The following is a 27,500-nucleotide window of genomic DNA, read 5'->3' on the forward strand; positions in this document are numbered from 1 at the left end:
GTATGTGGTGTCTGCCTGGGTGTGGGGTATGTGGTGTCTGCCTGGGTGTGGGGTATGTGGTGTCTGCCTGGGTGTGGGGTATGTGGTATCTGCCTGGGTATGTGGTGTCTGCCTGGGTGTGGGGTATGTGGTGTCTGCCTGGGCATGGGGTATGCTGTTGCTCATGGGCGTAGGATATGTGGTGTCTGCCTGGGTGTGGGGTATGTGGTGTCTGCCTGGGTGTGGGGTATGTGGTATCTGCCTGGGTGTGGGGTATGTGGTGTCTGCCTGGGTATGTGGTGTCTGCCTGGGTGTGGGGTATGTGGTGTCTGTCTGGGTATGTGGTGTCTGCCTGGGTGTGGGGTATGTGGTGTCTGCCTGGGTGTGGGGTATGTGGTGTCTGCCTGGGTGTGGGGTATGTAGTGTCTGCCTGGGTATGTGGTGTCTGCCTGGGTGTGGGGTATGTGGTGTCTGCCTGGGTGTGGGGTATGTGGTATCTGCCTGGGTATGTGGTATCTGCCTGGGTATGTGGTGTCTGCCTGGGTGTGGGGTATGTGGTGTCTGCCTGGGTGTGGGGTATGTGGTATCTGCCTGGGTATGTGGTGTCTGCCTGGGTGTGGGGTATGTGGTGTCTGCCTGGGTGTGGGGTATGTGGTGTCTGCCTGGGTGTGGGGTATGTGGTATCTGCCTGGGTATGTGGGGTATGAGGTGACTGCCTGGGTGTGGGGTATGTGGTGTCTGCCTGGGCATGGGGTATGCTGTTGCTCATGGGCGTAGGGTATGTGGTGTCTGCCTGGGTGTGTGGTATGTGGTGTCTGCCTGGGTGTGGGGTATGTGGTATCTGCCTGGGTGTGGGGTATGTGGTGTCTGCCTGGGTATGTGGTGTCTGCCTGGATGTGGGGTATGTGGTGTCTGCCTGGGTGTGGGGTGTCTGCCTGGGTGTGGGGTATGTGGTGTCTGCCTGGGTGTGGGGTATGTGGTGTCTGCCTGGGTGTAGGGTATGTGTGGTGTCTGCCTGGGTATGTGGTGTCTGCCTGGGTGTGGGATATGTGGTGTCTGCCTGTGTGTGGGGTATGTGGTGTCTGCCTGGGCGTAGGGTATGTGGTGTCTGCCTCGTATACTTTGGCTTCCTGGGAAGATATTGATATTGAAGCGCCTGAAGTCGATTTGATCGGTTGTGTGGTGCATCGGCACAGAAACTTGCAATATATAAAACATATGACATCAAAATGTTGAAAATCTGATTTCCCCCGAGCTGATCATTGTCTGCAGTCTGCTATGATCATAGTGTAGGTCTAATCAAACAGGCAGGGAGAGTCAGCTGGTCCGTGGTGGGCGGTCGAACCCTCAACCTTCTGGCCCCTTAGCCCTGCATGACATCGATTGTGCCGTAAAAGCATGCTGAAGTGAGCAAGGTCCACATCCGCGTTAATAAACACAGGGTCGCAATAGTTCTTGGTATTTGTAGTTGTAAATATTATTCTGAATTAATTATATGAGGTGGAAGGGTGTTCAATGTATCCTACAGTACAAGAGGAGGGTCGTGCAAAAAACATTTTTAATTTGGGGGAGGGGGGGGGGGTGCATTTTGTTTTTGGACACCTTGATTCGAACTGTACCTTACATTTCCCCCCGCTCTCTCCTATTGGCTACTATCATGCCTAAAGATGATGTGTGGGGCGGTCTTACCAATTACCACTAATACTTAGTTTCTCTGCATGGATGACAGACGATCACCACAGTTCACTGTGAGGAGGATGGCGGAGGAGCTGCACCCAGACGAGCACTGGTGAGTGGATTTTAATATAATACTATTTACCAAGTTATTATAGTGAGCTATTCTACAGAGTTACTATAGTGAGCTGTTCTACAGAGTTATTATAGTGAGCTATACTACAGAGTTATTATAGTGAGCTATACTACAGAGTTATTATAGTGAGCTATTCTACAGAGTTACTATAGTGAGCTGTTCTACAGAGTTATTATAGTGAGCTATTCTACAGAGTTACTATAGTGAGCTGTTCTACAGAGTTATTATAGTGAGCTATTCTACAGAGTTACTATAGTGAGCTGTTCTACAGAGTTATTATAGTGAGCTATACTACAGAGTTATTATAGTGAGCTATTCTAAATAGTCATTATAGTGAGCTATACTAAATAGTTTTTATAGTGAGCTATACTACAGAGTTATTATAGTGAGCTATACTAAATAGTTATTATAGTGAGCTGTTCTACAGTTATTATAGTGAGCTATACTACAGAGTTATTATAGTGAGCTATACTACAGAGTTATTATAGTGAGCTATTCTACAGAGTTATTATAGTGAGCTGTTCTACAGTTATTATAGTGAGCTATACTACAGAGTTATTATAGTGAGCTATACTACAGAGTTATTATAGTGAGCTATTCTACAGAGTTATTATAGTGAGCTATACTAAATAGTTATTACAGTGAGCTGTTCTACAGTTATTATAGTGAGCTATTCTCAATAGTTATTATAGTGAGCTATTCTACAGAGTTATTATAGTGAGCTATTCTACAGAGTTATTATAGTGAGCTATACTAAATAGTTATTATAGTGAGCTGTTCTACATTTATTATAGTGAGCTATTCTCAATAGTTATTATAGTGAGCTATTCTACAGAGGTATTATAGTGAGCTATTCTAAATAGTTATTATAGTGAGCTATTCTACAGAGTTTTTATAGGTGGTAAATGACATTTTGATGGCATCGGACCGAGGCTCTGCATCTGTCCTCGTGCTCCTAGACCTTAGTGCTGCTTTTGATACCATCGATCACCACATTCTTTTGGAGAGATTGGAAACCCAAATTGGTCTACACGGACATGTTCTGGCCTGGTTTAGGTCTTATCTGTCGGAAAGATATCAGTTTGTCTCTGTGAATGGTTTGTCCTCTGACAAATCAACTGTACATTTCGGTGTTCCTCAAGGTTCTGTTTTAGGACCACTATTGTTTTCACTATATATTTTACCTCTTGGGGATGTTATTCGAAAACATAATGTAAACTTTCACTGCTATGCGGATGACACACAGCTGTACATTTCAATGAAACATGGTGAAGCACCAAAATTGCCCTCGCTAGAAGCATGTGTTTCAGACATAAGGAAGTGGATGGCTGCAAACTTTCTACTATTAAACTCGGACAAAACAGAGATGCTTGTTCTAGGTCCCAAGAAACAAAGAGATCTTCTGTTGAATCTGACAATTAATCTTAATGGTTGTACAGTCGTCTCAAATAAAACTGTGAAGGACCTCGGCGTTACTCTGGACCCTGATCTCTCTTTTGAAGAACATATCAAGACCATTTCGAGGACAGCTTTTTTCCATCTACGTAACATTGCAAAAATCAGAAACTTTCTGTCCAAAAATGATGCAGAAAAATTAATCCATGCTTTTGTCACTTCTAGGTTAGACTACTGCAATGCTCTATTTTCCGGCTACCCGGATAAAGCACTAAATAAACTTCAGTTAGTGCTAAATACGGCTGCTAGAATCCTGACTAGAACCAAAAAATTTGATCATATTACTCCAGTGCTAGCCTCTCTACACTGGCTTCCTGTCAAAGCAAGGGCTGATTTCAAGGTTTTATTGCTAACCTACAAAGCATTACATGGGCTTGCTCCTACCTACCTCTCTGATTTGGTCCTGCCGTACATACCTATACGTACGCTACGGTCACAAGACGCAGGCCTCCTAATTGTCCCTAGAATTTCTAAGCAAACAGCTGGAGGCAGGGCTTTCTCCTATAGAGCTCCATTTTTATGGAACGGTCTGCCTACCCATGTCAGAGACGCAAACTCGGTCTCAACCTTTAAGTCTTTACTGAAGACTCATCTCTTCAGTGGGTCATATGATTGAGTGTAGTCTGGCCCAGGAGTGGGAAGGTGAACGGAAAGGCTCTGGAGCAACGAACCGCCCTTGCTGTCTCTGCCTGGCCGGTTCCCCTTTTCCACTGGGATTCTCTGCCTCTAACCCTGTTACGGGGCTGAGTCACTGGCTTGCTGGGGCTCTCTCGTGCCGTCCCTGGGGGATGCGTCACCTGGGTGGGTTGATTCACTGTTGTGGTCGGCCTGTCTGGGTTCCCCCCACCCCTTGGGTTGTACCGTGTCGGAGATCTTTGTGGGCTATACTCGGCCTTGTCTCAGGATGGTAAGTTGGTGGTTGAAGATTTCCCTCTAGTGGTGTGGGGGCTGTGCTTTGGCAAAGTGGGTGGGGTTATATCCTTCCTGTTTGGCCCTGTCCGGGGTGTCCTCGGATGGGGCCACAGTGTCTCCTGACCCCTCCTGTCTCAGCCTCCAGTATTTATGCTGCAGTAGTTTATGTGTCGGGGCTAGGGTCAGTTTGTTTATCTGGAGTACTTCTCCTGTCCTATTCGGTGTCCTGTGTAAATCTAAGTGTGCGTTCTCTAATTCTCTCCTTCTCTCTTTCTTTCTCTCTCTCGGAGGACCTGAGCCCTAGAACCATGCCCCAGGACTACCTGACATGATGACTCCTTGCTGTCCCCAGTCCACCTGGCCATGCTGCTGCTCCAGTTTCAACTGGCCTGGGCCCTAGGACCATGTCCCAGGACTACCTGACATGAGGACTCCTTGCTGTCCCCAGTCCACCTGGCCATGCTCCTGCTCCAGTTTCAACTGTTCTGCCTTACTATTATTCAACCATGCTGGTCATTTATGAACATTTGAACATCTTGGCCACGTTCTGTTATAATCTCCACCTGGCACAGCCAGAAGAGGACTGGCCACCCCACATATGCTCTCTCTAATTCTCTCTTTCTTTCTCTCTCTCGGAGGACCTGAGCCCTAGGACCGTGCCCCAGGACTACCTGACATGATGGCTCCTTGCTGTCCCCAGTCCATCTGACTGTGCTGCTGCTCCAGTTTCAACTGTTCTGCCTTATTATTATTTGACCATGCTGGTCATTTATGAACATTTGAACATCTTGGTCATGTTCTGTTATAATCTCTACCCGGCACAGCCAGAAGAGGACTGGCCACCCCACATAGCCCGGTTCCTCTCTAGGTTTCTTCCTAGGTTTTGGCCTTTCTAGGGAGTTTTTCCTAGCCACCGTGCTTTTACACCTGCATTGTTTGCTGTTTGGGGTTTTAGGCTGGGTTTCTGTACAGCACTTTGAGATATCAGCTGATGTACGAAGGGCTATATAAATAAATTTGATTTGATTTGATTTGAGTGAGCTATTCTACAGAGTTATTATAGTGAGCTATACTAAATAGTTATTATAGTGAGCTGTTCTCCAGTTATTATAGTGAGCTATTCTCAATAGTTATTATAGTGAGCTATTCTACAGAGTTATTATAGTGAGCTATTCTACAGAGTTATTATAGTGAGCTATTCTAAATAGTTATTATAGTGAGCTATTCTACAGAGTTATTATAGTGAGCTATTCTACAGAGTTACTATAGTGAGCTATTCAAAATAGTTATTATAGTGAGCTATTCTACATAGTTATTATAGTGAGCTATAGTAAATAGTCATTATAGTGAGCTATACTAAATAGTTATTATAGTGAGCTATTCTACAGAGTTATTATAGTGAGCTATTCTACAGAGGTATTATAGTGAGCTATTCTAAATAATTATTATAGTGAGCTATTCTACAGAGTTTTTATAGTGAGCTATTCTACAGAGTTATTATAGTGAGCTATACTAAATAGTTATTATAGTGAGCTGTTCTCCAGTTATTATAGTGAGCTATTCTCAATAGTTATTTTAGTGAGCTATTCTACAGAGTTATTATAGTGAGCTATTCTACAGAGTTTTTATAGTGAGCTATTCTAAATAGTTATTCTAGTGAGCTATTCTACAGAGTTTTTATAGTGAGCTATTCTACAGAGTTATTATAGTGAGCTATACTAAATAGTTATTATAGTAAGCTGTTCTACAGTTATTATAGTGAGCTATTCTCAATAGTTATTATAGTGGGCTATTCTACAGAGTTATTATAGTGAGCTATACTACAGAGTTATTATAGTGAGCTGTTCTACAGTTATTATAGTGAGCTATTCTAAATAGTTATTATAGTGAGCTATTCTACAGAGTTATTATAGTGAGCTATTCTACAGAGTTATTATGGTGAGCTATTCGAAATAGTTATTATAGTGAGCTATACTAAATAGTTATTATAGTGAGCTATTCTACAGAGTTATTATAGTGAGCTATACTAAATAGTTATTATAGTGAGCTATACTACAGAGTTATTATAGTGAGCTATTCTACAGAGTTATTATAGTGAGCTATTCTACAGAGTTATTATAGTGAGCTATTCTACAGAGTTATTATAGTGAGCTATACTAAATAGTTATTATAGTGAGCTATACTAAATAGTTATTATAGTGAGCTATTCTACAGAGTTATTATAGTGAGCTATTCTACAGAGTTATTATAGTGAGCTATTCTACAGAGTTATTATAGTGAGCTATACTAAATAGTTATTATAGTGAGCTATACTAAATAGTTATTATAGTGAGCTATACCAAATAGTTATTATAGTGAGCTATTCTACAGAGTTATTATAGTGAGCTATACTAAATAGTTATTATAGTGAGCTATACTACAGAGTTATTATAGTGAGCTATTCTAAAGAGTTATTATAGTGAGCTATACTAAAGAGTTATTATAGTGAGCTATTCTAAATAGTTTTTATAGTGAGCTATTCTACAGAGTTCCCCAACTTACAGAATGTTTAAGGAATGACAGGATACCTCGTTGAGCAATATGCCTCAATGTTAATGAGTGTGATATAAACATGCTGATGTAAACATTATTTTAAAAAGCCCCATTAATTGATTTAGTAGGCCCGACTAGAATTCAAACACATAGCCTCATAGCGCATCTACCATTAAATATTTTAGTTCACTAAAATAGGTTTTATTTTGTGACAAAGCTATACATGTAATTTTATTTGGATAAAATGATCTGCCTTGACAAATGGAAATATTTATTCCGGTGAACTTGGTGCCGCTACGTCACTTGGACCTTTGAATGTACAGTATTTATTACAGAATGACATAGCTCAGTGGAGATAAGATTATTAAAGCCTGAATATGTCTGTCACTACCAAGACACAAATACACTTCCACCAGTCATTGTAGCCAGCCACATAACTTTGTGACATTCAGAATGTTTTTCACACCTGTAGCTAGAAAGAGTCTTATCATTGATTCTATAAAGGGTTTTGTTCCTTGTTCCACTGAAATGATGACCCAATAGATAATAGACAACCCTTGTCTTACTATTCAGCCAGAGGGAGACCGTGTTGCACATTGGTTGGCATGTTATTTGAAATTAAAATAGCTAGACTACTGTAGATAACTGGACATTATTGTAAACGTTTGCTATATTATAAACGTTTGCTATATTAAACATAGCTAGACTACTGTAGATAAGGGGACATTATTGTAAACGTTTGCTATATTAAACATAGCTAGACTACTGTAGATAACTGGACATTATTGTAAACGTTTGCTATATTAAACATAGCTAGACTACTGTAGATAACTGGACATTATTGTAAACGTTTGCTATATTAAACATAGCTAGACTACTGTAGATAAGGGGACATTATTGTAAACGTTTGCTATATTAAACATAGCTAGACTACTGTAGATAACTGGACATTATTGTAAACGTTTGCTATATTAAACATAGCTAGACTACTGTAGATAACTGGACATTATTGTAAACGTTTGCTATATTAAACATAGCTAGACTACTGTAGATAAGGGGACATTATTGTAAACGTTTGCTATATTAAACATAGCTAGACTACTGTAGATAACTGGACATTATTGTAAACGTTTGCTATATTAAACATAGCTAGACTACTGTAGATAACTGGACATTATTGTAAACGTTTGCTATATTAAACATAGCTAGACTACTGTAGATAAGGGGACATTATTGTAAACGTTTGCTATATTAAACATAGCTAGACTACTGTAGATAAGGGGACATTATTGTAAACGTTTGCTATATTAAACATAGCTAGACTACTGTAGGTAACTGGACATTATTGTAAACGTTTGCTATATTAAACATAGCTAGACTACTGTAGATAAGGGGACATTATTGTAAACGTTTGCTATATTAAACATAGCTAGACTACTGTAGATAACTGGACATTATTGTAAACGTTTGCTATATTAAACATAGCTAGACTACTGTAGATAACTGGACATTATTGTAAACGTTTGCTATATTAAACATAGCTAGACTACTGTAGATAAGGGGACATTATTGTAAACGTTTGCTATATTAAACATAGCTAGACTACTGTAGATAACTGGACATTATTGTAAACGCTTTGCTATATTAAACATAGCTAGACTACTGTAGATAACTGGACATTATTGTAAACGTTTGCTATATTAAACATAGCTAGACTACTGTAGATAAGGGGACATTATTGTAAACGTTTGCTATATTAAACATAGCTAGACTACTGTAGATAAGGGGACATTATTGTAAACGTTTGCTATATTAAACATAGCTAGACTACTGTAGATAACTGGACATTATTGTAAACGTTTGCTATATTAAACATAGCTAGACTACTGTAGATAAGGGGACATTATTGTAAACGTTTGCTATATTAAACATAGCTAGACTACTGTAGATAAGGGGACATTATTGTAAACGTTTGCTATATTAAACATAGCTAGACTACTGTAGATAAGGGGACATTATTGTAAACGTTTGCTATATTAAACATAGCTAGACTACTGTAGATAAGGGGAGATTATTGTAAACGTTTGCTATAAAGCTGTTAGAAGTCTGACTCCGTGATCGCTTAAAGTCAAAGTTCACTGGGTTTATGACATCAGCAGGACCATTTACGCAATGTTGTGTGTGTGCGCAGGTACAGGTGCATCTCCAGTTGGCTTCCATCTTGGTGCCCCACCTCCCTCTCTCAGCTAAAGGATGCAGAGGACAAAATGCTCAAGGGTAAGAGTGTGTGTGTGTGTGTGTGTGTGTGTGTGTGTGTGTGTGTGTGTGTGTGTGTGTGTGTGTGTGTGTGTGTGTGTGTGTGTGTGTGTGTGTGTGTGTGTGTGTGTGTGTGTGTGTGTGTGTGTGTATGACTACATCCTCTATCTTACCCGTCATACTTGCACATCTTATCTCCTCTCTCATTTTGCTCTCCCTCCCTGTTCCCCTCCATCTTTCTCCTCCATCCCTCCTTCCATTTCTCTCCTCTCAGCTGTGAAGACCCCATTCTCCAGGCAAGATGTCCCGATATCCAATGGCAACTATGTCTGGACCATAGCCTTCAACGCCAAAGGATATCCCTCACTCTCCCCCCAGCCCCAGTCTAAGCCCCAGTCTCATCCCTCACTCTCCCCCCAGCCCCAGTCTAAGCCCCAGTCTCATCCCTCCTCTCCCCAGCCCCAGTCTAAGCCCCAGTCTCATCCCTCTTCTCCCCAGCCCCAGTCTAAGCCCCAGTCTCATCCCTCTTCTCCCCAGCCCCAGTCTAAGCCCCAGTCTCATCCCTCTTCTCCCCAGCCTCAGTCTAAGCCCCAGTCTCATCCCTCTTCTCCCCAGCCCCAGTCTAAGCCCCAGTCTCATCCCTCTTCTCCCCAGCCTCAGTCTAAGCCCCAGCCTCATCCCTCTTCTCCCCAGCCCCAGTCTAAGCCCCAGCCTCATCCCTCTTCTCCCCAGCCCCAGTCTAAGCCCCAGTCTCATCCCTCTTCTCCCCAGCCTCAGTCTAAGCCCCAGTCTCATCCCTCTTCTCCCCAGCACCAGTCTAAGCCCCAGCCTCATCCCTCTTCTCCCCAGCCCCAGTCTAAGCCCCAGCCTCATCCCTCTTCTCCCCAGCCCCAGTCTAAGCCCCAGTCTCATCCCTCCTCTCCCCAGCCCCAGTCTAAGCCCCAGCCTCATCCCTCCTCTCCCCAGCCCCAGTCTAAGCCCCAGTCTCATCCCTCCTCTCCCCAGCCCCAGTCTAAGCCCCAGTCTCATCCCTCCTCTCCCCAGCCCCAGTCTAAGCCCCAGTCTCATCCCTCCTCTCCCCAGCCCCAGTCTAAGTCCCAGTCTCATCCCTCCTCTCCCCAGCCCTCTCTCCAGCGCCGTCCCCGTCCTCCGCTGGTGCTGCTCCATGGGTTTGGGGGTGGTGTGGGTCTGTGGGCTCAGAACCTGGACTCTTTGTGTGGCAGTGGAGCCGTGTATGCCCTGGATCTGCTGGAGTTTGGTCGGAGCAGCAGGCCCCTGTTCAGCGTGGACCCCCAGGGGGCAGAGGAGCAGTTTCTAGGGGCCCTGGAGGAGTGGAGAGACACGGTGGGCCTGGAGGAAATGATCCTGCTGGGACACAACCTGGGAGGATACCTGGCTGCTGCTTACACACTTAAACACCCACACAGGTCAGCGGGACGAGAGGAGGGGGGGTCGTGTGTTTGTGTTCATACTGTGTGTGCATACGTACACTGAGTGTACAAAACATTAGGAACACCTGCTTTTTTCATGACATAGACCAGGGATACTCAACTACTATTGGAGAAGGTCCATTGACACAAATCTCCTAGGTGACAAAGGTCCGGTTGGACACCGTCCTTCATCGGTGATGTGGTACACCGTAGTAACAAGCATAGTCGTCTACGACATAGGAAACACGTTGTTATATAAAATGTACATTAAATACAATAAAGTAGACTAAGAATGTGTATTAATTACAACTTCTTTCGACTGTAAACATGTGCAAAATTTTTGTCAACATTGTTGAAGAACAAAAGTGGTCGCATCATTGTCTATGCAATGAGAATCAATGTACATGGCGGCAGGGTAGCCTAGTGGTTGGAGCGTTGGACTAGTAACCAAAAAGGTTGCAAGATCGAATCCCGAGCTGACAAGGTAAAAATCTGTCGTTCTGCCCCTGAACAAGGCAGAAAAAAAAACAAAAACCGCACCAGGCTCAACAATGAACACCTGCACCATTTCCTCAGAGTTGCTCTCACACCATTTGTGCCAATGTTCAAATCATTGGCAGGAGACAGAATAATGTCATTTCTCATTGATGCAAGGGCAAGGCCCACTGTTCCTAAGCCGTCATTGAAAATAAGAATTTGTTCTTAACTGACTTGCCTAGTTAAATAAAGGTTAAATAACATGGGCTTTCAAAAATATTTATTTATTTAAATGAAATAAAGTGCATGTTTTCTGGAGAACAAAGGAAAGTTTAAGAAAAATTATAATCAGAACGTTACTCTGGGCCATGCAGTATTCATGTAGAAGTCACTCTGGGCCATGCAGTATTCATGTAGAAGTCACTGTGGGCCATGCAGTATTCATGTCGAAGTCACTGTGGGGGCACGCAGTATTCATGTAGAAGCCACTGTGGGCCTTGCAGTATTCATGTAGAAGTCACTGTGGGCCATGCAGTATTCATATAGAAGTCACTGTGGGCCATGCAGTATTCATGTAGAAGCCACTGTGGGCCATGCTTTATTCATATAGAAGTCACTGTGGGCCATGCAGTATTCATATAGAAGTCACTGTGGGCCATGCAGTATTCATGTAGAAGCCACTGTGGGCCTTGCAGTATTCATATAGAAGTCACTGTGGGCCTTGCCCTTGCATCAATGAGAAATTACATTGTTCTGTCTCCTGCCAATGATTTGAACATTGGCACAAATGGTGTGAGAGCAACCCTGAGACAATGGTGCAGGTGTTCATTGTTGAGCCTGGTGCGGTTTTTGTTTTTAAGAAAGTTAATTGTGGAGATTCACAGCTGTATGTGGAGCCAAAGAAGTGCCAATTTCTTGAGAACGAGGACTTCAGCTGCAGGCACCATCTTTCCCCAGGAAGTGACAGGGTCACAGTCACCAGCCTGCTCCTTCAAACACACGTTTTCTTGCAGTTCAAACAGCTCCATCTGCAGTGATGTAACATCTACACAGCTGAAGATCTGTTTTGCTTCTTCTGACAACTTTGTCACATTTTGTGACCAAGAAGGAGTTCTGGATGAGCAGTTCTCTTCCAACAGTGATGTCATCAAAGCGAGCCTGGAAGTTCTCCATCAGCTTCTGGATGAAATCAACATGGTTGGGAAAAATCACCGCTGTGCCCAGGTGATTAAAAAAAAAAGCTGTCTAAAAATATAACAAAACGCAATGTTGTCCGGTCCGGATTGACCCTTCTCTGCGTCCGGACGTGGACCGCGGTCCGCCAGTTGAGTTTGGCTGACATAGACTGACCAGGTAAATCCAGGTGAACGCTATGATAACTTATTGACATCACTTGTTAAATCCACTTCAGTCACTGTAGATGAAGGGCAGGAGACAGGTTAAAGATGAAGGGCAGGAGACAGGTTAAAGAAGAAGGGCAGGAGACAGGTTAAAGAAGAAGGGCAGGAGACAGGTTAAAGATGAAGGGCAGGAGACAGGTTAAAGAAGAAGGGCAGGAGACAGGTTAAAGAAGGATGTTTAAGCCTTGAGACATTTGAGACGGATGGTTTATGTGTGCCATTCAGAGGGTAAATGGGCAAGAGCCTATTTAAATGCCATTGAATGGGGTATGGTAGTAGGTTCCAAGAGCACTGGTTTGGGTCAAGAACTCAACCCTGCTGGGTTTTTCACACTCAACAGTTTTCTGTGTGTATCAAGAAAGGGTCCACCACCCAAAGGACATCCGGCCAACTTGACATAACTGTGGGAAGCATTTCAATCAACGTGGGCCAGTGTCCCTGTGAAACGCTTTGGGACACTTTGTAGAGTCCACGCCCTGACAACTTGAGGCTGTTCTGAAGTCAATAGGGGCGGGTTGCAACTCAATATTAGGAAGGTGTTCTTAATGTTTTGTACACTCAGTGTATGTGTTCACACTGTGTGTGTTTACAGGGTGAAACACCTGATCCTGGTGGAGCCATGGGGGTTCCCGGCCCGCCCAGAGAGCATGGATCAGGAGAAGTCTATCCCAGTGTGGATCAGAGCCATGGGGGTCGTCATGAGTTCCTTCAACCTCCTGGCTACACTAAGACTGGCTGGACCACTGGGTAAGATATCAGCACTGACTGGCTGGACCACTGGGTAAGATATCAGCACTAAGACTGGCTGGACCACTGGGTAAGATATCAGCACTAAGACTGGCTGGACCACTGGGTAAGATATCAGCACTAAGACTGGCTGGACCACTGGGTAAGATATCAGCACTAAGACTGGCTGGACCACTGGGTAAGATATCAGCACTAAGACTGGCTGGACCACTGGGTAAGATATCAGCACTGACTGGCTGGACCACTGGGTAAGATATCAGCACTAAGACTGGTTGGACCACTGGGTAAGACATAAACACTGACTGGCTGGACCACTGGGTAAGACATAAACACTGACTGGTTGGACCACTGGGTAAGACATAAACACTGACTGGCTGGACCACTGGGTAAGACATAAACACTGACTGGCTGGACCACTGGGTAAGATATCAACACTAAGACTGGCTGGACCACTGGGTAAGATATCAACACTAAGACTGGGTGGACCACTGGGTAAGATATCAGCACTAAGACTGGCTGGACCACTGGGTAAGATATCAACACTGACTGGCTGGACCACTGGGTAAGATATAAACACTGACTGGCTGGACCACTGGGTAAGATATCAGCACTAAGACTGGCTGGACCACTGGGTAAGATATCAACACTAAGACTGGTTGGACCACTGGGTAAGACATAAACACTGACTGGCTGGACCACTGGGTAAGATATAAACACTGACTGGCTGGACCACTGGGTAAGATATCAGCACTAAGACTGGCTGGACCACTGGGTAAGATATCAGCACTAAGACTGGCTGGACCACTGGGTAAGATATCAGCACTAAGACTGGCTGGACCACTGGGTAAGATATCAGCACTAAGACTGGTTGGACCACTGGGTAAGACATAAACACTGACTGGCTGGACCTGTCATGTTTGTCATTTATTATCATGTCTTGTCCCTGTGCTCCCCATGCTATTCGTTTCCCTCTGCTGGTCTTATTTGGTTCTTTCCCTCCTTCTATCCCTCTCTCTCCCCCTCCCTCTCTCACTCTCTCGCTCTCTCTTCTCTCTATCGTTCCGTTCCTGCTCCCAGCTGTTCCTATTCCCCTAATCATCATTTAGTCTTCCCACACCTGTTCCCGATCCTTTCCCCTGATTAGAGTCCCTATTTATTCCTTTGTGATCCGTTCCTGTCCCGTCGGTTCCTTGTTTTGTATTCACCATGCTGTGATTGTGTTTCGCCCTGTCCTGTCGTGTTTTTTGCCTTCATCAGATGCTGCGTGTGAGCAGGTGTCTCTGTCTACTACGGCCTGCGCCTACCCGGGCGACCTGCAGTCTGTGGCCGCTTCTCTTGTCATTCCCCTCTACAGACTAGAGGATTTCTGTTATTCCCTGTTTGGACTTGAATAAACTCTGTTTCTGTTAAGTCGCTTTTGGGTCCTCTATCACCTGCATGACAGAAGGAACCGACCAAGGAATGGACCCAGCGACTACAGACGCTCGTTACACTGCCGTCAGGATCCAAGGAGCCATGCTCGGCAGACACGAGCAGGAATTGTCTGCTGCTCGCCATGCCGTGGAGAACCTGGCCGCTCAGGTTTCCGACCTCTCTGGACAGTTCCAGAGTCTACGTCTCGTGCCACCTGTTACTTCCTGGCCTGCCGAGCCTCCAGAACCTAGGGTTAATAACCCACCTTGCTACTCCGGGCAGCCCACTGAGTGTCGCTCCTTTCTCACGCAGTGTGAGATTGTGTTCTCTCTCCAACCCAACACATACTCTAGAGAGAGCTCGGGTTGCTTACGTCATTTCACTCCTTACTGGCCGGGCTCGAGAATGGGGCACAGCTATCTGGGAGGCAAGGGCTGATTGCTCTAACAAATTCCAGAACTTTAAAGAGGAGATGATTCGGGTTTTTGACCGTTCAGTTTTTGGTAGGGAGGCTTCTAGGGCCCTGGCTTCCTTATGCCAAGGTGAACGGTCCATAACGGATTATTCTATTGAGTTTCGCACTCTTGCTGCCTCTAGTGAGTGGAACGAGCCGGCGCTGCTCGCTCGTTTTCTGGAGGGACTCCACGCAGTGGTTAAGGATGAGATTCTCTCCCGGGAGGTTCCATCAGATGTGGATTCTTTGATTGCTCTCGCCATCCGCATAGAACGACGGGTAGATCTTCGTCACCGGGCTCGTGGAAGAGAGCTCGCATCAACGGTGTTTCCCTGCTCCGCATCGCAACCATCTCTCTCCTCTGGCTTTGAGACTGAGCCCATGCAGCTGGGAGGGATTCGCATCTCGAATAAGGAGAGGGAATGGAGGATCACCAACCGCCTGTGCCTCTATTGCGGAGTTGCTGGACATTTTGTTAATTCATGTCCAGTAAGAGGCCAGAGCCCATCAGTAAGCGGAGGGCTACTGGTGAGCGCTACTACTCAGGTCCCTTCATCTAGATCTTGTACTACTATGTCGGTCCATCTACGCTGGACCGGTTCGGGTGCTACATGCAGTGCTTTGATTGACTCTGGGGCTGAGGGTTGTTTCATGGACGAAGCATGGGCTCGGAAACATAACATTCCTTTCAGACCGTTAGACAGGCCTACGCCCATGTTTGCCTTAGATGGTAGTCATCTTCCCAGTATCAAATTTGAGACACTACCTTTAACTCTCACAGTATCTGGTAACCACAGTGAGACTATTTCTTTTTTGATTTTCCGTTCACCGTTTACACCTGTTGTTTTGGGTCATCCCTGGCTTGTATGTCATAATCCTTCTATTAATTGGTCTAGTAATTCTATCCTATCCTGGAACGTTTCTTGTCATGTGAAGTGTTTAATGTCTGCCATCCCTCCCGTTTCTTCTGTCCCTACTTCTCAGGAGGAACCTGGCGATTTGACAGGAGTGCCGGAGGAATATCATGATCTGCGCACGGTCTTCAGTCGGTCCCGAGCCAACTCCCTTCCTCCTCACCGGTCGTATGATTGTAGTATTGATCTCCTTCCGGGGACCACTCCTCCTCGAGGTAGACTATACTCTCTGTCGGCTCCCGAACGTAAGGCTCTCGAGGATTATTTGTCTGTGTCTCTTGACGCCGGTACCATAGTGCCTTCTTCTTCTCCGGCCGGGGCGGGGTTCTTTTTTGTTAAAAGAAGGACGGTACTCTGCGCCCCTGCGTGGATTATCGAGGGCTGAATGACATAACGGTTAAGAATCGTTATCCGCTTCCCTTATGTCATCAGCCTTCGAGATTCTGCAGGAGCCAGGTGCTTTACTAAGTTGGACCTTCGTAACGCTTACCATCTCGTGCGCATCAGAGAGGGGGACGAGTGGAAAACGGCGTTTAACACTCCGTTAGGGCATTTTGAGTACCGGGTTCTGCCGTTCGGTCTCGCCAATGCGCCAGCTGTTTTTCAGGCATTAGTTAATGATGTTCTGAGAGACATGCTGAACATTTTTGTTTTTGTCTATCTTGACGATATCCTGATTTTTTCTCCGTCACTCGAGATTCATGTTCAGCACGTTCGACGTGTTCTACAGCGCCTTTTAGAGAATTGTCTCTACGTAAAGGCTGAGAAGTGCTCTTTTCATGTCTCCTCCGTTACTTTTCTCGGTTCCGTTATTTCCGCTGAAGGCATTCAGATGGATTCCGCTAAGGTCCAAGCTGTCAGTGATTGGCCCGTTCCAAGGTCACGTGTCGAGTTGCAGCGCTTTTAGGTTTCGCTAATTTCTATCGGCGTTTCATTCGTAATTTCGGTCAAGTTGCTGCCCCTCTCACAGCTCTTACTTCTGTCAAGACGTGTTTTAAGTGGTCCGGTTCCGCCCAGGAGCTTTTGATCTTCTAAAAGAACGTTTTACGTCCGCTCCTATCCTCGTTACTCCTGACGTCACTAGACAATTCATTGTCGAGGTTGACGCTTCAGAGGTAGGCGTGGGAGCCATCCTATCCCAGCGCTTCCAGTCTGACGATAAGGTTCATCCTTGCGCTTATTTTTCTCATCGCCTGTCGCCATCTGAGCGCAACTATGATGTGGGTAACCGTGAACTGCTCGCCATCCGCTTAGCCCTAGGCGAATGGCGACAGTGGTTGGAGGGGGCGACCGTTCCTTTGTCGTTTGGACAGACCATAAGAACCTTGAGTACATCCGTTCTGCCAAACGACTTAATGCCCGTCAAGCTCGTTGGGCGTTGTTTTCGCTCGTTTGAGTTTGTGATTTCTTACCGTCCGGGTAGCAAGAACACCAAGCCTGATGCCTTATCCCGTCTGTTTAGTTCTTCTGTGGTTTCTACTGATCCCGAGGGGATTCTTCCTTATGGGCGTGTTGTCGGGTTAACAGTCTGGGAATTGAAAGACAGGTTAAGCAAGCACTCACGCACACTGCGTCGCCGCGCGCTTGTCCTAGTAACCTCCTTTTCGTTCCTGTTTCCACTCGTCTGGCTGTTCTTCAGTGGGCTCACTCTGCCAAGTTAGCTGGTCATCCCGGTGTTCGAGGCACTCTTGCGTCTATTCGCCAGCGCTTTTGGTGGCCGACTTAGGAGCGTGACACGCGCCGTTTCGTGGCTGCTTGTTCGGACTGCGCGCAGACTAAGTCGGGTAACTCTCCTCCTGCCGGTCGTCTCAGACCGCTCCCCATTCCTTCTCGACCATGGTCTCACATTGCCTTAGACTTCATTACCGGTCTGCCTTTGTCTGCGGGGAAGACTGTGATTCTGACGGTTGTCGATAGGTTCTCTAAGGCGGCACATTTCATTCCCCTCGCTAAACTTCCTTCCGCTAAGGAGACGGCACAAATCATTATTGAGAATGTATTCAGAATTCATGGCCTCCCGTTAGACGCCGTTTCAGACAGAGGCCCGCAATTCACGTCACAGTTTTGGAGGGAGTTCTGTCGTTTGATTGGTGCGTCCGTCAGTCTTTCTTCCGGGTTTCATCCCCAGTCTAACGGTCAAGCAGAGAGGGCCAATCAGACGATTGGTCGCATACTACGCAGCCTTTCTTTCAGAAACCCTGCGTCTTGGGCAGAACAGCTCCCCTGGGCAGAATACGCTCACAATTCGCTTCCTTCGTCTGCTACCGGGTTATCTCCGTTTCAGAGTAGTCTGGGTTACCAGCCTCCTCTGTTCTCATCCCAGCTTGCCGAGTCCAGCGTTCCCTCCGCTCAAGCGTTTGTCCAACGTTGTGAGCGCACCTGGAGGAGGGTGAGGTCTGCACTTTGCCGTTACAGGGCACAGACGGTGAGAGCCGCCAATAAACGCAGGATTAAGAGTCCAAGGTATTGTTGCGGCCAGAGAGTGTGGCTTTCCACTCGCAACCTTCCTCTTACGACAGCTTCTCGTAAGTTGACTCCGCGGTTCATTGGTCCGTTCCGTGTCTCCCAGGTCGTCAATCCTGTCGCTGTGCGACTGCTTCTTCCGCGACATCTTCGTCGCGTCCATCCTGTCTTCCATGTCTCCTGTGTTAAGCCCTTTCTTCGCACCCCCGTTCGTCTTCCCTCCCCCTCCCGTCCTTGTCGAGAGCGCACCTATTTACAAGGTACATAAGATCATGGACATGCGTTCTCGGGACGGGGTCACCAATACCTAGTGGATTGGGAGGGTTACGGTCCTGAGGAGAGGAGTTGGGTTCCGTCTCGGGACGTGCTGGACCGTTCACTCATCGATGATTTCCTCCGTTGCCGCCAGGATTCCTCCTCGAGTGCGCCAGGAGGCGCTCGGTGAGTGGGGGGGTACTGTCATGTTTGTCATTTATTATCATGTCTTGTCCCTGTGCTCCCCATGCTATTCGTTTCCCTCTGCTGGTCTTATTTGGTTCTTTCCCTCCTTCTATCCCTCTCTCTCCCCTCCCTCTCTCACTCTCTCGCTCTCTCTTCTCTCTATCGTTCCGTTCCTGCTCCCAGCTGTTCCTATTCCCCTAATCATCATTTAGTCTTCCCACACCTGTTCCCGATCCTTTCCCTGATTAGAGTCCCTATTTATTCCTTTGTGATCCGTTCCTGTCCCGTCGGTTCCTTGTTTTGTATTCACCATGCTGTGATTGTGTTTCGCCCTGTCCTGTCGTGTTTTTTGCCTTCATCAGATGCTGCGTGTGAGCAGGTGTCTCTGTCTACTACGGCCTGCGCCTACCCGAAGCGACCTGCAGTCTGTGGCCGCTTCTCTTGTCATTCCCCTCTACAGACTAGAGGATTTCTGTTATTCCCTGTTTGGACTTGAATAAACTCTGTTTCTGTTAAGTCGCTTTTGGGTCCTCTATCACCTGCATGACAGGACCACTGGGTAAGACATAAACACTGACTGGCTGGACCACTGGGTAAGATTTAAACACTGACTGGCTGGACCACTGGGTAAGATATCAGCACTAAGACTGGCTGGACCACTGGGTAAGATATAAACACTAAGACTGGATATACAGTGCCTTCGGAAAGTATTCAGACCCCTTGACTTTTTCCACATTTTGTTACATTACAGCCTTGTTCTAAAATTGATTATTTAAAATAACACATCCTCAGCAATCTAAACACACATAATTGACAAAGCAAACACAGGTTTTTAGACATTTTTGCAAATGTATGAAAAATAAAAAACAGAAATACCTTATTTACATAAGTATTCAAACTCTTTGCTATGAGACTTGAAATTGAGCTCAGGTACATCCTGTTTCGATTGATCATCCTTTAGATTTACCTTTGGTAAATTCAATTGATTGGACATGATTTGGAAAGGCACACACCGGTCCCACAGCTCACAGTGTATGTCAGAGCAAAAACCAAGCCATGAGGTCGAAGGAATTGTCTGTAGAGCTCTGAGACAGGATTGTGTTAAGGCACAGATCTGAGGAAGGGTACCAAAGAATGTCTGCAGCATTGACTGTCCCCAAGAACACAGTGGACTCCATCATTCTTAAATGGAAGAAGTTTGGTTCCACCAAGACTCATCCTAGATCTGGCCGGACTTGAGCAATCGGGGAGAAGGGCCTTCGTCAGGGAGGTGAACAAGAACCCAATGGTCCCTCTGACAGAGCTCTAGAGTTTCTCTGTGGAGATGGGAGAACCTTCCAGAAGGACAATCATCTCTGCAGCACTCCATCAATCAGGCCCTTGTGTTTGAGTGACCAGACGGAAGCCGACGGAAGCCACTCCTCAGTAAAAAGCACCTGACAGCCCACTTGGACTTTGCCAAAAGGCACCTAAAGGACTCTCAGACCATGAGAAACAAGATTCTCTGGTCTGATGAAACCAAGATTGAACTCTTTGGCCTGAATGACAAGCGCCACGTCTGGAGGAAAACTGGCACCATCTCTACGGTGAAGCATGATGGTGGCCGCATCATGCTGTGGGGATGTTTTTCAGCGTCAGGGACTGGAAGACTATTCAGGATCAAAGAAAAGATGAACTGAGCAAAGTACAGAGAGATCCTTGATGAAAACCTGCTCCAGAGCGCTCAGGACCTGACTGGGGCGAAGGTTCACAGGAGTGGCTTTGGGACAAGTCTCTAAATGTCCTTGAGTGGCCCAGCCAGAGCCCGGACTTGAACCCGATCGAGCATCTCTGGAGAGACCTGAAAATAGCTGTGCAGCAACGCTCCCCATCCAACTTCACAGAGCTTGAGAGGATCTGCAGAGAAGAATGGGAGAACTACAGATTTGCCAAGCTTGTAGCGTCATACCCAAGAAGACTCGATGCTGTAATTGCTGCTAAAGCTGCTTAAACAAAGTACTGATTAAAGGGCCTGAATACTTACAGCTGAAGTCAGAAGTTTACATACAGTTGGAGTCATTTAAACTCGTTTTTCAACCACTCCACACATTTCTTGTTAACAAACTATAGTCTGCATGACACAAGTAATTTTTCCAGCAATTGTTTACAGACAGATTATTTCACTTATAATTACTGTATCACAATTCCAGCGGGTCAGAAGTTTACATACACTAAGTTGACTGTGCCTTTAAACAGCTTGGAAAATTCCAGAAAATGATGTCATGGCTTCAGAAGCTTCTGATAGGCTAATTGACATCATGAGTCAATTGGAGGGGATGTATTTCAAGTCAATACCTGTGGATGTATTTCAAGGCCTACATTCAAACTCAGTGCCTCTTTACTTGACATCATGGGAAAATCAAAAGAAATCAGCCTAGACCTCAGAAAAAGAATTGTGGACCTCCACAAGTCTGGTTCATCCTTGGGAGCTACTTCCAAACACCTTAAGGTACCACGTTGATCTGTACAAACAATAGTACGCAAGTATAAACACCATGGGACGACGCAGCCGTCATACCGCTCAGGAAGGAGACGCAGTCTCCTAGAGATGAATGTACTTTGGTGCGAGAAGTGCAAATCAATCCCAGCTCAGGAAGGAGACGCGTCCACAGTAAAACAAGTCCTATATCGACATAACCTGAAAGGCCACTCAGTAAGGAAGAAGCCACTGCTCCAAAACCGCCATAAAAAGCCAGACTACAGTTTGAATGTTATGCAGGTGAGTGAGGACCCAAAAGCGATATAACAGAAACAGAGTCTTTTAATGTCCAAACAGGGAAAACATAAATCCTCAATCTTTACAGTAGATGTCCAAATAGGGAAAACATAAATCCTCAATCTCAACAGGAGAGTCCCCCTTCAAGTAGTTGAGGAGAATTGCAGGGCTAGCGGCAACAGACTGCAGGTCCCTTCGGGGAAGCGCGGGGAGAGGATAGAGACACCTGCTCACACGCAGTATCTGATGAAGAGGCAGATTACAACAGGACGGAACAAGGGCAAAGCAAACAAGAATCCGACAAGGACAGAAGCAGAAACAGAGAGAGAAATAGAGACTTAATCAGAGGGCAAAAAGGGAACAGGTGTGAGAGAGTAAACGGGTCGTTAGGAGAATGAGGAACAGCTGGGGGCAGGAACGGAACGATAGAGAGAGAGATAGAGAGAGAGAAAGTAACCTAATACTAACCAGCAGGGGGAAACGAAGAGAAGAGAAAGCACAGGGACAAGACATGACAATACATGACAGTACCCCCCACTCACCGAGCGCCTCCTGGCACACTCGAGGAGAAACCTGGCGGCAACGGAGGAAATCATCGATCAGCGAAAAACGGTCCAGCACGTCCCGAGATGGAACCCAACTCCTTTCCTCAGGACCGTTTTACCCCTCCCAATCCACTAAAATGTACTGATGACCACGTCCCCGAGGACGATGTCCATAATCTTCCGGACCCTGTAGATAGGTGCGCCCAAAATCGACAAGGACGGGGGGAAGACTTTCGGGGCACTGAAGAAAGACTGGCTTGACACAGGAGACATGGAAGACCAAAATGGACGCGACGAAGATGTCGCAATCAAAGGTTTTTCGCACTGCGACAGGATTAACGACCTGAGAAATAACACATGGAATCGGACCATTGAACAAATCTCAATATAATTTTTTTAGATTCTGTCATAAGGGGAAGGTTAACAGTGGAGAGCCATACTCTCTGAATGCCCAACAGTCTTGACAATACCTGAGGACTCTTGGTCCTTTTCTTCATTAGCGGCTCTCACAGTCTGCGCCAAACTATCCCAAACTATCTCAATTAAGGGTCGGGTATAACGGCAAAGTGCAGACCTGACCCTCTTCCAGGTGCGCTCACAACGTTGGACAAAAGCCCTTCGTACATCAGCTGATATCTCAAAGTGCTGTACAGAAACCCAGCCTAAAACTACAAACAGCAAGCAATGCAGGTGTAGAAGCACGGTGGCTCTGAAAAACACCCTAGAAAGGCCAAAACCTAGGAAGAAACCTAGAGAGGAACCAGGCTATGAGGGGTGGCCAGTCCTCTTCTGGCTGTCCCAGGTAGAGATTATAACAGAACATGGCCAAGATGTTCAAATGTTCATAAATGACCAGCATGGTCAAATAATAATAATCACAGTAGTTGTCGAGGGTGCAGCAAGGGTGCAGCAAGTCAGCACCTCAGGAGTTAATGTCAGTTGGCTTTTCATAGCCGATCATTAAGAGCATCTCTACCACTCCTGCTGTCTCTAGAGATTTGAAAACAGCAGTTCTGGGACAAGTAGCACGTCCGGTGAACAGGTCAGGATTCCATAGCCGCAGGCAGAACAGTTCAAACTGGAGCAGCAGCACGGCCAGGTGGGCTGGGGACAGCAAGAGTCATCATGCCAGGTAGTCCTGAGGCATGGTCCTTGGGCTCAGGTCCTCCGAGAGAGAGATAGCCCTTACACAGCCTGGAGGTGTGTTAGATCATTGTCCTGTTGAAAAAATAAATGATAGTCCCACTAAGCGCAAACCAGATGGGATGGCGTATCGCTGCACAATGCTGTGGTAGCCATGCTGGTTAAGTGTTTCTTGAAATCTAAATAAATAACCGATAGTGTCACCAGTAAATCATTCCCACACCATCACACATCTTCTTCCATGCTTCACGGTGAGAACCACACATGTGGAGATCATCCGTTCACCTACTCTGCGTCTCAGAAACACACAGCTCAAATTTGGACTCAGACCAAAGAACAGATTTCCACAGGTCTAATGCCCATTGCTCATGTTTGTTGGCCCAAGCAAATCTCTTCTTATTATTGCTGTCTTTCAGTAGAGGCGGTTGGAACCAACATTTTCCAATTTGGACTCCAGACCAAAGGACATATTTCCACCGGTCTAATTCCCAATCAAGTCTCTTCTTATTATTGGTGTCCTTTATTAGTGGTTTCTTAGCAGTAATCGACCATGAACGACTGATTCACACAGTCTCCTCTGAACAGTTGATGTTGAGATGTGTCTGTTACTTGAACACTGTGAAGCATTTATTTGGGCTGCAATTTCTGAGGCTGGTAATTCTAATGAACTTGCCCTGCAGGAGAGGTAACTCTAGGCCTTCCTTTCCTGTGGCAGTCCTCATGAGAGCCACTTTCATTCATAGCTCTTGATGGTTTTTGCGACTGCAAGTTCTTGACATTTTCCAGATTGACTGACCTTCATGTCTTAAAGTAATGATGGACTGTCGTTTCTCTTTGCTTATTTGAGCTATTCTTTCCATAATATGGACTTGGTCTTTTACCAAATGGGGCTATCTTCTGTATACCACCCTTAACTTTTAAAACGTCTTATGGCTGGGGGCAGTATTGAGTAGCTTGGATGAATAAGGTGCCCAGAGTAAACTGCCTGCTACTTTGTCCCAGTTGCTAATATATGCATATTATTCATATTTGGATAGAAAACACTCTGAAGTTTCTAAAACGGTTTGAATGATGTCTGTGAGTAAAACATAACTCATATGGCAGGCAAAAACCTGAGAAAAAATCCAACCAGGAAGTGGGAAATCTGAGGTTTGTAGTTTTTCAACTCAGCCCCTATTGAAGATACAGTGGGATATTGGTCATGTTGCACTTCCCACGGCTTCCACTAGATGTCAACAGTCTTTAGAACCTAGTTTGATGCTTTTACTGTGAGGTGGGGGCGAATGAGAGGGGAATGAGTCAGAGGTCTGTCAGAATGCTTTGAGCTCGTGACGCTCATTCACGTGAGAGGTAGCTCTAGTTCCATTGCTTTTCTGAAGACAAAGGAATTCTCCGGTTGGAACATTATTGAAGATTTACGTTAAAAACATCCTAAAGATTGATTATATACATCGTTTGACATGTTTCTATGTACTGTAACAGAACTTTTAGACATTTCGTCTGCAACTAGTGAACACGCTTTGTGAGGTTGGATTTGTTTTTCAAAACGCACTAACAAAAGTAGCTAACAAATCAAACATTTATTGTGGAACTGGAATTTCTGGGAGTGCATTCTGATGAAGATCATCAAAGGTAAGTGAATATTTATAATGTTATTTCTGACTTCTGTTGACAGCACAATATGGAGGATATCTTTTTGGCTTGTTGGGTCTCTGAGCCCCGTACTCAGATTATTGCATGGTTTTCTTTTTCTGTAAAGCTGTTTTGAAGTGTATCTATAATTCCATGCATAACACTTGTATTTTCATCAACATTTATAAAGAGTATTTCTGTAAATTGATGTGGCTCTCTGCAAAATCACTGGATGTTTTTGGAACTACTGAACACAACGCGCCAATGTATACTGAGATTTTTAAATATAACTATAAACTTTATCAAACAAAACATACATGTATTGTGTAACATTAAGTCCTATGAGTGTTATCTGATGAAGATCATCAAAGGTTAGTGATTAATTCTATCTCTATTTCTGATTTTTGTGACTCCACTCTTTGGCTGGAAACATGGCTGTGTTTTTCTGTGACTTGGCTCTGACCTAACATAATCATTTGTGGTGCTTTCGCTGTAAAGCCTTTTGAAATCGGACACTGTGGTGGGATTAACAACAAGATGACCTTTAAAATGGTATAAGATACTTGTATGTTTGAGGAATTTTAATTATGAATTTTCTGTTTGAATTTGGCACCCTGCACTTTCACTGGCTGTTGTCATATCGATCCCGTTAGCGGGATCTCAGCCCTAAGAAGTTTAACACAACTGATTGGCGCAAACACATTAAGAAGGACTGAAAGTCCACAAATGAACTTTTAACAAGGCACACCTGTTAATTGAAATGCATTCCAGGTGACTGCCCCATGAAGCTGGTTGAGAGAATGCCAAGAGTGTGCAAAGTTGTCATCAAGGCAACGTGTGGCTACTTTGAAGAACACACAAGTTGAAAGACTTGCAAGATGTTACAACATGAAAGGTGTTAATTGGTGGACTCCCTCTCTCCATTCCTCCTCCATCCCTTTCTCTTTTCCTCCTCCACCCCTCTCTCCATTCCTCCTCCACCCCTCTCTCCATTCCTCCTCCATCCCTCTCTCTTTTCCTCCTCCACCCCTCTCTCCATTCCTCCTCCATCCCTCTCTCCATTCCTCCTCCACCCCTCTCTCCATTCCTCCTCCATCCCTCTCTCCATTCCTCCTCCACCCCTCTCTCCATTCCTCCTCCACCCCTCTCTCCATTCCTCCTCCATCCCTCTCTCCATTCCTCCTCCACCCCTCTCTCCATTCCTCCTCCATCCCTCCTCCATCCCTCTCCTCATTCCTCCTCCACCCCTCTCTCTTTTCCTCCTCCACCCCTCTCTCCATTCCTCCTCCACCCCTCTCTCCATTCCTCCTCCATCCCTCTCTCCATTCCTCCTCCACCCCTCTCTCCATTCCTCCTCCATCCCTCTCTCTCCATTCCTCCTCCATCCCTTTCTCTTTTCCTCCTCCACCCCTGACTCCATTCCTCCTCCACCCCTCTCTCCATTCCTCCTCCATCCCTCTTTTTTCCTCCTCCACCCCTCTTCCATTCCTCCTCCATCCCTCTCTCCATTCCTCCTCCACCCCTCTCCATTCCTCCTCCATCCCTTCTCCATTCCTCCTCCATCCCTCTCTCCATTCCTCCTCCACCCCTCTCTCCATTCCTCCTCCATCCCTCTTTTCCTCCTCCACCCCTCTCTCCATTCCTCCTCCATCCCTCCTCCATCCCTCTCCTCATTCCTCCTCCACCCCTCTCTCTTTTCCTCCTCCACCCCTCTCTCCATTCCTCCTCCACCCCTCTCGCCATTCCTCCTCCATCCCTCTCTCCATTCCTCCTCCACCCATCTCTCCATTCCTCCTCCATCCCTCTCTCCATTCCTCCTCCATCCCTCTCTCCATTCCTCCTCCACCCCTCTCTCCATCCCTCTCTTCCTCCTCCATCCCTCTCTCCATTCCTCCTCCATTCCTCCTCCATTCCTCTCTCCATTCCTCCTCCATCCCTCTCTCCATTCCTCCTCCATCCCTCCTCCATTCCTCCTCCATTCCTCCTCCATTCCTCCTCCCTCCCCCTCTCCATTCCTCCTCCATTCCTCTCTCCATTCCTCCTCCATCCCTCTCTCCATTCCTCCTCCATCCCTCTCTCCATTCCTCCTCCATTCATCCTCCATCCCTCTCTCCATTCCTCCTCCATTCCTTCTCCATTCCTCTCTCCATTCCTCCTCCATCCCTCTCTCCATTCCTCCTCCACCCCTCTCTCCATTCCTCCTCCATCCCTCTCTCCATTCCTCCTCCACCCCTCTCTCCATTCCTCCTCCACCCCTCTCTCCATTCCTCCTCCATCCCTCTCTCCATTCCTGCTCCACCCCTCTCTCCATTCCTCCTCCATCCCTCCTCCATCCCTCTCCTCATTCCTCCTCCACCCTCTCTCTTTTCCTCCTCCACCCCTCTCTCCATTCCTCCTCCACCCCTCTCTCCATTCCTCCTCCATCCCTCTCTCCATTCCTCCTCCACCCCTCTCTCCATTCCTCCTCCATCCCTCTCTCCATTCCTCCTCCATCCCTTTCTCTTTTCCTCCTCCACCCCTCTCTCCATTCCTCCTCCACCCCTCTCTCCATTCCTCCTCCATCCCTCTCTCTTTTCCTCCTCCACCCCTCTCTCCATTCCTCCTCCATCCCTCTCTCCATTCCTCCTCCACCCCTCTCTCCATTCCTCCTCCATCCCTCTCTCCATTCCTCCTCCACCCCTCTCTCCATTCCTCCTCCATCCCTCTCTCCATTCCTCCTCCACCCCTCTCTCCATTCCTCCT

The 27,500-nt window shown here is 46.1% G+C and overlaps 1 pseudogene; it reads left to right on the plus strand.

Annotated features, from left to right (window-relative positions):
* The first annotated feature begins 1,715 nt into the window (after positions 1-1,715).
* The window catches only part of LOC124042675, a 31,806-nt pseudogene continuing 6,021 nt past the window's right edge, over positions 1,716-27,500 (plus strand).

The sequence above is a fragment of the Oncorhynchus gorbuscha genome, linkage group LG09 (assembly GCF_021184085.1).
Source record: "Oncorhynchus gorbuscha isolate QuinsamMale2020 ecotype Even-year linkage group LG09, OgorEven_v1.0, whole genome shotgun sequence".
In the NCBI taxonomy this organism is placed as follows: domain Eukaryota; kingdom Metazoa; phylum Chordata; class Actinopteri; order Salmoniformes; family Salmonidae; genus Oncorhynchus; species Oncorhynchus gorbuscha.